Below are 12,548 nucleotides of genomic sequence, written 5' to 3'. Positions count from 1 at the left end.
GATACATTTGTCCCCAACAGTAGGTATCCACACTGCTATGCTAAAATTCTGCTACCTCTGGACAGCACAAATGATGTTGGCTTGTTACGTGGAAGGGCAGGGGGAGGGAGTGAGAGAGTTGTGAGAGCAGCAAGCTCCATTCCCAACAGCAGAGGTGATGCAGTCTTGTGCATGGGAAGCTAGGGCTCCTGTGGACAGCAAGGACAATTCTCTCCTGGGTATATGGTGATGATGTCTACTGTGAACAAATTAGCTCACTGCTATCCCCTTTAAGCAGGCATGCACAAGTTTAGATAAGTAATGCCTCCCATCTGTGTGTTTGTAAGGGGGATGTCAGTGAGATATTCGTTAGACAAAGTCATTTAGCCACATAAACAATACCTTATTTGTCTCCTCCGATGCACACAAGTAGCCTGCAAGTAGTATATTTCAGGAATGTACTCGATAGCTGTGTATAGCGCAACAATTATGACCCAAACCCACATTGCTGAGAGTTTCCCCAAGTAACTAAGGACCATCAGTTCCTAAGTGTGCCATCTCTCTTGCCTGCTTCTCCTTGAGAAGGGCAGATCTGCTGCTAGGGCACACTGGGGAGCTGGCTCTTTCAGCAGTAATCTAATAAGTGTACTGATAATTGTGACTAATCCATTCCTATCCGCCATGAATTCTCTTGTTACATTTGGATTAAAAAAATATTTTCTTTTCTAAACTCAAGTTCGCCTGCGTGTTTCTCTGCCCTTGTATGGGACATGGGGCAGTGCCTATCCAGTCTGTTCTCAAGTGCTATCTTCAAGAAACCCTCTCCCCTCCCTCCTCTGCTGCCCTATGGAACAGGAACACATTGGAGGAACTTTATGTTTGTGTCGACCCCAGCACAGGTGGTCAGGTCACCAACTCCTTGCAACCACCTCGGTATTTGGCTCAATGTCTACATTAAGATCACAATGAAAGAGGAGTACTTCAGTGATTGGGGCTGAAATTTGCAAAGCCAGAGCTATTAGACACTTAACCTCTTGTAGGAGCATCATGTTAGCACATATAACCAGCAGGACAGAGCTCCAAAGTAGTAGGATGAGGGGCAGGAAAACAACAATAGGGTTGATCCAGAGTAGGAAGCAGTCTTTTCCTAATTAAGGTCTGCAGAGCACTGTTCAGATGCTGCATGCAATGGTACAGGATATCAAGCTGTCTGGGAAGCTGAATGCCCCTGCCAAGAGACTCCATAGTCAGGCACAGTTTGCAAAAGAGCTGAGCCCTCCCAGCTAACTCTGGCTTGTGCCTCTACAGCAGTGGTCTCCAACCTTTTTAAGCAGGAGATCACTTTTGGCATTTAAAAGAAACCCAAGATCTACCATGTGCCACTGCCAACCCCTGCCCAGCAGGTAAGTCTGCCCCACCCCCCCTTTCCTTCCCACAGATCAAGGCAGAGGGAGAAAAATATTATTTGGGGGCATGCAGGTAAGTCCCACCTAGCTGGGGCCCTACTCAACTTACCCCTGCTCCTGCCTGTCCCACACCACGGGGACTCGATCTAGCCCCTGCCCCTTCCCTCCCCCATGGACTGACCTGCTGGGCTGGGGCGTATGCATGCATACACGCGGGCACTCAGCCCCCCACCCATCTTGGATGGACTCCAAGAGGCTCTGAGATCTACTGCAAGAGGCTCTGAGATCTAATGGTGGATTGAGATCCATTGGTTGGTGACCACTGCTCTACAGCATTATGTGAAGGGCAGCTTGATTCTAATGTACACAGAGCCAAAGTAGCAGACTGGTGAGGTGGCTCTGGCTGAAGCTCCTGTCAGTGTTTCCAAGCCCCTGGGAATGGAAGTGTATTTAGAACTCACAGGAGGGATGAGGAGACTGGAGATGCAAGGTCCTGCTCTACATGGTGGACAACATGGACTCTGGCAAACAGTGGGAGCACACTCACTTCTTCCTACTCCAGCAATCCTTCTTCAGGCCACTGACAGATATGGGAAAAAACCCCAAAACAACATTTTACTTTCAGCTCAGCATGCTCCTGCACCGAGTACAGCACATGCCCAGAAGAGGAACCGCCTCAGTTTGTTTGACTCAGTTCACCCAGCATCTGTATAGATTGTGTGCTTCAGCAGGGCTTTTTGGCACTTCTATCTAATAGCTGATTCAATCAGCTATTAGATAAAATACCAAAAAGTTGATGAAGCGCATGATCTATATAGACGCTGGAGAGTTGGGTCAAACTGAAGCGGTTCCTCTTCTGGTAATGCACATTCCCCCCGCCAAGTCTGTCAGTGGCCTCAATCTCCAGCAATCCTCCTTCAGCCTCAGAAGAGTCCAACATACATACCTTGCTCCTCTTTTCCAGTCCTGCACACATGCTATGTCAGTGTCAAACATTTGTGCTCATCAGCTTGCTCACCCAGTGGTTGGAGGTCACCCACCAAACAGTGGATGCCCTCTGTATTAGTGCCTGGGTCCAGCTAGCCAGTATCTCAATCACTGGGCTTAGCATCATTCTAGAAGGCTTTGACCCTGCCAATTGCTAACCTGAGGGTGGCTGAAATTGTATTAACAGAGAGTTCTGCCATTGGTCCTGCTCCCCTGACTTCTTTCTCCCTGACAAAACAAGCACCTGTCAGTGAGACTTATCCCCTGCTAAGTTTTAGACCTCTCTGCAGCACTCGCACCCCTCAACAGGGTGAAGCACCTGCAGGCAGCTGAACATGCACAGCCTTTCCCAACTACCCACCCACCAGCACTTACACTGGTCAAACCAGCAGCAGCAATGCCATAAACTGTTGGGTAACCACACATAGCACAGCATAGCACAGCACAGCAGGCACTCTGTTAGGGGAGAGGCACTTCTCCAGCTCAAGCAGCACAGAGTTGAGAGCAGGAAATTCATTTGAGAGGTTCAGAAATAAATCCTTTCTCTGCAGCAAGAAACTGGCTGCACTGGCCAGTAACTAGACAATGGGCTCAGGCCAAGAAAGAAACACCTCTAAGCTCTGAGCCACTTTTTCTGGGCTTGCACTGCCCTGTGGAGAGGCAAATCTTGCTCTATAAGAGAGACAAGAATAGAGTGGGCACACAGGACACAGATTTTCTGTGCTATGTTCAGGGAGTCCAAGGGGGAGTGCAGAGCAACAAAAATGATTATGGACTTGGGAACCAAGGCTTAGGAAAAGCTGAAAGAGCTAGGGCTATTTAGTCTGAAGAAGAGAAGATGGAGGAAGGATTTGATAACAGTCTTTAAATAACTGAAGGGTGATTACAGAGAGGATGATGATGATGAGCTTTTCTCGGTGGCTGTAGGGGACAGGACTAGGAGCAATGGCTTCAAGCTTCAGCAGGGGAAATTTGGATTGGAGGTTAGTAGGAATTTTCTGACTGTGTGTGTGGTCAAACATTGGAACAGGCTACCTAGAAAAACTGGAATCTCCATCCCTGGAAGTTTTCAAGAGCATCTGGACAGGCACTTAGCTGGGATGGTTTAGTCAGGGATGACTGCCTTGAAAAGGGGGTTGGACTTGATGACCTCATAAGGTCCCTTCCAGTCCTAATTTCCCATTACCTTAATATTTACCTGGCAGCAGGGAGATATGAGTTCCTTTCCCAGTATTCTCTAGCCCCATGTGCACGGGAGACACACAGCTAAGGACATACCCATGCAAGGTCCCTGATAACAGAGTTGGAGTTGCGGCTATACCACGCTGGCTCCTTGCATAATGGAAGAACACATTAGCAGACCCCAAATGCCAAAGATGCAGAAGTACACAGCCAGGGCCACTGCTTACTCCACCATCCAACCAGATAACATCAAAGCAAGCAGGTACCTTTCCAACCTTCCCTCAAGGAGCAATTTCTACAAATCCAACCATTTCACACACAGGTAGGGTCCTACTACAGTTTATATGGACATACCCAAGCTAGGTGCAAACAAGCAAACATAGGTCAGGTTCTGCATGGAAATTGGTACTGTATCAGCAAAAAACCCACCTAGGAAACTGGATGACTACTCTGGCAGCCTGCTCATGCTGAGTCTGGACCACTATGCATATGTTGCTAGCCGTGCCCCAGATACCCAGGGTGTTTCTTCCTAAGCTGCAAGTTGCCAGGGCTTGGGGGGGTAGATGACAGGAGCTGGGGGCAGATGAACACACCCCGCCCACCTGCTCACTATCCCCCTCCCTCAAGGAGATAGTAGCCCACGGTTGATGCAGCAGTTCACTCCCAGACAGACACAGACCTCACAGGTAGCAGTTGGAGCTGGTCTTGATAAAGAAAGGTCACCTTTGTATCAAGGTAGCAAAGAGGAAGATTGAGTTTACCCATCTACCACACCCCAGAGCTTGGCAGGACACAAGGGTTCATAGAATCATAGAAGCAGGGTCAGAAGGGACCTTGTAGATCTTCAAGTCTGACCCCTGCCTGGGCAGGAGGAAAACTGGGCTCAAATGACCCCAGCCAGGTAGGCATCAAGCCGCTTCTTAAAGACCCCCAGGGTAGGAACCAGCACCACTTCCCTTGGAAGTTGGTTCCAGATCCTAGCCGCCCTAACTGTGAAGTAGTTCTTATGGATGTCTAATCTAAACCTACTCTCCAACAACTTGTGGCCATTATTCCTTGTTATCCTGGGGGGTGCTAAGGGAAACAAGGTCTCCCCCAAAGCCTTCTGGTCCCCCGTAGTGAGTTTACAGATGGGTTCATCTGTCTAGTCCTACTCCTAGCAAACAACCATAATACCCTTGCTCAGGGGTGGGCAAAATACAGCCCATGGACCAGATCTGGCACACCAAGGAATTTTGTCTGGCCTGCAGCAGGTCCCTTAGCCCCACCCAGCCCAGTGGGCAGCCCAGGCCATGGTGCATGCTGCTGGTCCTGCCACCCCTGGGCAAGCAGCAGGACTGGGGCAGCATGATGGCTGAACTCACTTCCCAGCAGCAGTGGCTCCTTCTGGCTGCCGCTGCTGGACCTAGCCCTGCTGGCCAGGCGTTCTGGCCCATCTGTTCTGTACCCATTGCTGGGGGTGGGACCCACGTGGAGCAAGGTGCACAGCCGGACAGATGGGATGGGGCTGCAGGAGGGCAAGGTGTGGTGTCCAGGAGTGGAATGGGTGGTTGGGGCTGGGATCACAGGGCAGGATGGTGATAGTGCAGGACCAGGGCCTGGGGCAGAGCCACAATCCATTGCCTGCATATCTGTGAAGGGCGCTGGTTCTGTGGACAGGGGCATGGTGGGAGCAGATTGCAGCTCTGCCCTGGTTCCTGGCCACATGCTGTCACTGCCCCAAGATCCCAGACCTGGCCTCACCCACCCATTCCACTCCTGGACGCAGCTCCCTGCCCACCTGTGGCCCCATCCCATTTGCCTGGCCACGTACCCTGCCCGAGCAAGTCTCCATGGAGACCCTGGGATCATGGGGCAGTGACAGCATGGGGCCAGGGCCCAGGGCAGAGCCATGATCCATCCCCCACACAGCCCTGCCCACAGAATTGATGCCCATCACAAGTGAGCGTGAGGAGCGGATCAGGGCTCTTCCTTGACCCCAGCCCTCTGCTGTCACTGCCCCACAATCCCAGCCCCAGCCCCGCCTACCTATCCCGCTCCCAGATGCAGGTCCCCACGTGCAGCCCATCCCAACCACCCAGCCCAGCATGGAGCAGAGCCACTTAGGGAGTTTTGGTGAGCTGCTGGGGGGCCTATCTGTTCACATTAGCAGCCTGCTACCTCTGCCCGATAGGCTTGGCCAAACACACCACAAACAGCTGTCTTTGATGCTAGGGAGAAAACACAAAAGAACCTAGAGAAATTTGCTGTGCTGCCAGAGGCTCCCAGTTCCAGCATTCCCACTAGTGACAGCAACAAGCCACGCGGCTCTGCTGCAGCAAGAACAATGGCTGAACACAAGCAAGTGGTACAGTATCTCAGAAGGAGCCCTGACAACTCATCTCTGACGCATACAGTGAAGGAGAACTTACAAGCCAGTGCAGGAATTGCACAGGGTAAGGCTCAATTCCCAGACTGGCAGACAGGCATGCATTTCATTGTGCAGGTTCCTTCACACCGAGCTATAGCACTGCAAAGGACTTTCTGAAAAATACTTCCACAACATGAAGTTGGGCTAGGCAGAGAGTCCATTTCCCAAAGGGCCCATATACACCTTTCCACCCCACCTGGCAATTAGATGCAGAGCTGTGCTGGCTTAAGGGCTGAGCAAGTGGTTCCTAATTGTGGACTGGCACCTGAACAGGCACTGCTGGTGTATGGTGGTTGACCATGATCACCCTGGGCTACAGCAGTTGTCCAAGAAGAGATGCTAGCAACCACCACTGCACAGCACAGAAAGGCTAAGACACACAGCACTCTAAGGAGGTATGCTGCCATCCACTCTTGGAGTGGAGATGGCACCCCATTGTTGTTGATGGGGGCACAGACAAGGCTGTCCCATTCCCTTCACTATACCTCCAGCTGCACCCTATTTAAGGGGACAGCTGGTTGTTTCAATGCATCCCTGGCTCCAGTCATCCCCGTGCTTTTAGGAGACACTTACAGGACTGCCTTCATGGCTTCAGTTTCCTGCTAGTATCTTGTACTTTTAAACATGAAGCATAGCACCCCATCTACTTCAGTAACATTAACTGCCTTTCAGCCCTGCCAGGAGCTGGGGAGAACTGGCCTCTTATAACAGACAGCTACTGACACAGGGATGTGTGCTGTGACTTGGTCAAGGCCACAGTGAATTTATAGTTGACACAGAAATAAAACACAGGCCCCAGACTCCTGGGCCAATACCTTAAATCACAAGCCAGCATCCTTCCCACATGCAGTGCAACAAAAACTTGTGGTAGAAAGCTGGGTGCTTCAGTAGGTGAACAGCTGCACCACATAGGGCTTCCAAACCTAATTAAATGGAGGGAAAACTCCCTAGGCAGGGTTGATGGAGCCAGAGTAGATAGCAGCCTTCAGAACTCAGGCACTCGGGAAACAAGATGCCAGGGGAGAAGCCACAAGGGCTCTGAGAAGCATTCACCTAGAGGCAGCCTCTGCTGGACTGCTTCCTCACTGCTCCTTGCTGGGGTTAGCTCTGAACCGGGTACTCTCCCTAATATTTAGAGTGGCTAAACAACAGGCCAGCAACAGACAGCTTGGCCCAGGCTCAAATCTTATCAGGGCATTGAATGGAGTTTTTGATCTATGAATGGACAGTAAGAGGAGAGCTCTCTTCTCAGATTTTTATCAGGCATTCAAGTTAAATTAGCAACAATGCAAGAGAAGGAACACTGCCTCCCTCCCCCCAGTGGCAAAATCTCCCTTCTTGCCACTCCAGTTACCTATGAAGTCAAGCAGGTCAGGCTTCGTCTTCATACAGGAAACAAAGCAGTTTATGATTGCTTCAGTTACACACCCCACTCCAGGCCATCCAGCTGTCCACGCCCCTCAGTTCACTATTCTGTGTCCTCTAGCCTTTCAGACCAGCAGCTGTGCTCAACGTAAGGCAACATGCTGATGACACAGTGCTGGGTGCATGTCTCTAGAGCTGTGGTACTCTACCTTTTGACCCCACAGGCCAAAAGAGTGATGCAGGGCTGGTCCACAAGCTGGAATGAACTCTGTGTTGCCTTCACCCAGCCCTGTGCCACCTTGCATGTTCCTTCTAGCACACAGTGCCATGGCCTGCTGTGCTCCCCACAGATCCCTGGGGGGCCCCATGGGCCAGATGACAGGGCACTGGGGGCTGCATCTGTTACACAGGCTGGAGGTTGCACACCTCTGATCTAGAGGATTTCTTTCTTGTCCCATTTCTAACAGGACTGGGACTCCCTGAATTAAGCTGCCTCAGGGATCCTGGTCTGCTGGGGAAGGCAACTGTTAGCTGAGATGAGCACCAACATCGTTCTAGTCCAGTTGTAAGCATCATCACCACAAAGCCCTCCCCATGAACCAGATGAGTGGCATAGGGCCAGTCCATAGGCCAGATCCAGTATGGGGCTGGGTGCATGGGTTCAGTCTGTGGGTGTGACCCAACACGTCAGCCACATCAGATCTGGCTGTGAAGCAACCCTGCATGCTGGCACAACCCAGCACTTGTCATCTGGCTTACAGGGCTCTTCATGGGCTGGATGACATGGTCCTGTGGGCTACATCTGGCCCACAGGCTGGATGTTGAGCACCACTGGCCTAGGAGGAAAACCACAGAGGGACACACTAGCCCCAGTTACTGCCTGGAAAGATGAGTCACAGCTGGCAATCCCTCTTTATAGAGGGAGTGGGGCTGATCACTACTTCCCACCTATTCCAGGCTAAAATTGGGCATCCCTTCCAGGCTTGCTCAGATGCATACACATGAAAAAACTGCTGTGGCTGCTGCCATTCCAGTCAACTGGAAGCCCAAATGTTAGCAGGATCTACAGGAGTGAACCTTGCATTGCACTGCCTCTCAAGCCACTGCAGGAAAAGAGAACAATTCAAAAGCACAAACGCTCAGTAAAGTCTTTCATATCTTTTTTCAGGGCTCATATTTGCAAAGAAAACCACAACCCTGGACACAGACTCTTTGACAAACAGGACTTTGAAAATTTAATGAAGGTCCCTTAGGAATGCACCATCTTCTCAGCAAATACTGGCACCAGTAGTCCAGGATGGCTGCCAAGTTCTGGGCTTCTCATTTAGCTGTAAACTTAAGCTAATGGGTCAGCACTAAGCACTATTGCTCCAGCTAGAAACCATAAGGAAGGTTTTTATCTAGGTTATGGTGAAGCCCTTTTCTACAACCAATGTCTTTGGAGAGGGGTAAAGGGCTAGCCCTGGAGGAAAAACATTGCCTGCCTAAATTCCCAATTCTACCCTCTGCCTTCACAAGTCACCTATATTCAAAGCACCAGGCAGCACATCTCAGATAAGGGCACTGATCAGGTGGCTGGAAGCAGCTTGGCAAGTTTTGGATGCAGGCATCGCAGACCTTGGCTGGCATGGAATCTTGATTATAACTGAACTCCCCGCCCCACTGTTCAGAACGGGAGCCACTAGTAATGTCTGGAAAAGTGCAGGGAGAATATGGAGAGCCACATTCACTGGTTGCTGCTAGGACTGAATACAGAACACTAAAGGCTGTGTTCTTGTCTGCTGTTTTCTGGGTGCACGCCAGGGCTACACTGCTTACAACACCATGAGTATTGAGCAAACAAGATCAAGCTAGCCCTGAACACAAGCAAAGTTCTGCCTTTGCCAGCAGAATGCAAGCCTGGCAGTTCAGCTTTGATCACTGCTCCTACCACTAGGACTCACCAGTCAGAGTACATGCACAGTTTGGAGAGTCAGGCCCTGAATGATTCCTTTTCCAAGGCCTTCAGTTACACAAAATTAGCTCAGAGTTAGTGACTGCACACTTACCCTCTGCCTTCACAAGTCACCTATATTCAAAACACCTACATTTGCCTCTCCCCGCTAAACTAACATAGTCCCCCAACATATTCAGTCTCATGTGCACTAGGAATCAAGCAACACTCATTTTCACAGGCTTCCTCCACAATGCAGATCGCAACCTTTCCCTGAACTGCTAATACCCAGTTATTCCACAGACAGCTGCAGTGTGTTCGAGTATTAAGCACAACAAACTCAGGAAATGCCAAACAGGGGTGCACCCAACTGCATGCTGCTCTCTGACATACAAGCACTGCCATTATATAGCAGCCCCACTGCATTACATGCTAAGCTGCAGAAAATGCAATTAAGCAGACCTACTTTTCCTAGAGCCTTAGCCACCCACAGGGGTAGTAAACTATAGCTTATCTACCATTCTCCACACACTTCCACTGAAGTCACTGCTGTTCCAACCTGGCACAGCAAAGCTGTACAGAACCAGCAGGCCTGCCCCGTAGAGGTTTTTTTAAACCATCTCCTGAGAGCTGGCCTTTGGATATGAAACAGGACAAGTTCTCTCTCAATGAAAAGTCTGCACTTTACTTGCTCTCCACACACCTTACTGCATGGCAAGAGTTTGTGGTAAGCTGATCAGCCTAGCAGAGGCAGTCATCTGTTCAAAGCACATCTACAGAGGCCTAGTGACAGTATAGTCTCTTTGCTTCACGTGACTTATCCTTACAGTCTGTCAGCATCCAATTCTGCTCAGAGTCTCCTGCCAGGAAAACCAAATTGTCACATGCACTAGAAACAGGAGTGGTATGCTTCCAGCACTCCATCCTGCTGAAATCAGACTTTCACATCTTCTCTGCTGGGCACCTGCCTTCAAGTCCCCTGCCTCAGCACCTGCCCTCTTTCCTCTTCAACCCCTGTGTTGAAATCTCCTGGTTTTATTCTGTAGTTGGCTGTTAGTTGGGCTGGTGGATCTGCTATGGGAAGTGAGAGGGGAAGGGTTTCCACACCTGGTACCAGTACAGTCACACCATGCCCCCTTACACTTCTGTGCCAACTGACTCTGCCAAGGTCTCACATTTAAAGAGCTGGGCCAATGGGCCACAAAGAGCCACTATGGGAGAAGCCATGACCAAGACTGCAGTCACTTTCCAAAGGGAAGCCAACCCTTCGTCTGTGGAAGAAACACAAGGGCCCATACAAAAGGTAGGCAACTGAGGGTTAGAGAAAAACCAACCTAAAAGCAGGTGGGATGTATGCCCAACAAAACACTCTCCCCGTCTCAAGATGAGCTGTGGTGGGAAGTCCCATCCCTTTACACAAAAGAGTCTGAACAGCTAAGAATAGGTACAGCAGGGTCAACTCTAAACTGCTTCCCAAATTGTTTCTCCACATCTCTCACAAGTCTTCCTAATCTGCTCTGAAGCAGGTTAAACTGGCAGAAAAACTGCTGAAAGTGGCTCATAACACCAAAGTCCTCTGTGCTCCCTGCCAGGAGGCAAATAGAGATGCAGTCACAGAAGAGTTTCCAATAGAGTAGACCACAAGCTAACAACATGAACAAAGGCTGGGGGAGAGAGGGGACAGCACCCAACTATGTAGTTGTCTGCAATCCACCAGGCCACAGCTTACTCAGGGGCTGGGGCATGTGCTGCAGTCTATAAAGCACCCACAAAATTCTTCATGGGGCACTAGGCATCCCCATGTCACTGCCTGTCCCCAGACCACTATTCTACCAAATCTAAAACTTGTGGCTGGAACAGATTCTAAGCTCATTCTGTAGCTCTGGGCCTAACAACAGTCCTGCCTGGGAGAACAAGAGGATCGGTCATTCCTACTGCACTGCCAATCAAGCAAGTGTGTGGGCCTCCTCCCTCATACCAGGAACAAAACCACCCCCAATTCTGTCTGGGGCACCTGGGTGATAAGGTTTTATTCCCCCACTGGACTTGTGCAAGGAATGCTGTGACCAATGTCTTGGTGCATTGGGACAAGAAACTAGATGCAGACATAGGAATCCCCTGGAAAGAAAAAGCAAGCTTTCCCAAAGTCAGCTCCTGGAGTGAGCACCCAGCCACAAGCAATTCAAGTATATACCTACAGGAGGCCTGATCTCATCCTGTGCTGGCTCTCTCCAGTGTCATTATTACACAAGATGTTGTACCCGCCAAGGCAACTCCCATTAGCTCACACTGATGGATATTTGATAGAACAGCTGCTCAATTATTTAGCAGACAAACAGAAGTATCATATAAGCACAAGGCCACCAGAGTCTCTGGCAGGGATCAGCAAATCATACCACCACTTGGCAATTACTCTGCCTTCCAAATGCCCCACCATCAGAAGTCTATTTATTGATTAGGGCCTGGCTCCAATATAGAGACAAAGCATTTCTGTCTGGATTTTGCCCACTTGGCATTTCTGCCCCAGCTTGTAGGCAGGGGAGAACAACTACCCCAGTCTGATGGACAGTGCTGCCCATCCTACCATGTTAGGCCATGGAACAAACTCAGGGCAGCAGAACAGCCTTGTAGGCTGTAGACATAGTCAGTGACTGACAGACCACACTGACAAGTGTAGAGTACAAACCTAGCAAAATCCTGAGTCATGATTAATAAGCACTTCAGCTGGTATACAATCAATAATCAATATGCTTGCATTTAAGTCATAAGCAGTAGCCTGGGAAAGTAAAATAAGAATCTCTTTGTCAAGACCACTTACTAGGCTAGGCCAAATATGAATAACTGCTTTTTGAGAAAGTGCTTAATAGCAGCTAAAAGTAAGAACTGATGTTTTGCCTTCTGATAAGAATTGAGTTGTATGTAGTCAGCTAGAATCTTTGTTTGTAGTCATGCATCTTTGTTAAGTGGTTGTCAGCTTTGGCCATTTTCACAGGACTTATGCAAAGCTGCAGAAGCATGGCTAAAGCAGGTGCCGACGCCTGCTTTAGAGTAAACCTTTGCTAACATTACCACTAGCCTGGTCAGAACGCACCCAGTAACATTCCCAAATGGTGAGGGAAAGAGATAAGTCCCCTTGCCCAGAACTGTACTTTTCACAAGGACACAGACTCTAGCTAATTGGCAGCTAAAAGACTGCCACCCTACTTTAAGTTTGTTCCATGGCCTAATATGGTAGGATTGCCTTACTGCTGATTGGCTGCAAGCAGTGCCCATCGTGTCACCCCAC

At 49.8% G+C, this 12,548-nt stretch overlaps 1 protein-coding gene across 1 annotated transcript in view; it reads right to left on the bottom strand.

Moving 5' to 3' along the window:
- The window catches only part of RNF123 (ring finger protein 123), a 136,984-nt gene that overhangs the window by 17,618 nt on the left and 106,818 nt on the right, over positions 1–12,548 (bottom strand). The window lies entirely within an intron of this gene.

This window comes from Alligator mississippiensis, chromosome 12 (genome assembly GCF_030867095.1).
Source record: "Alligator mississippiensis isolate rAllMis1 chromosome 12, rAllMis1, whole genome shotgun sequence".
Taxonomy (NCBI): domain Eukaryota; kingdom Metazoa; phylum Chordata; order Crocodylia; family Alligatoridae; genus Alligator; species Alligator mississippiensis.
The sequence above is the reverse complement of the archived record's forward strand: the minus strand, read 5'-3'. Positions and strand labels throughout refer to the sequence as shown.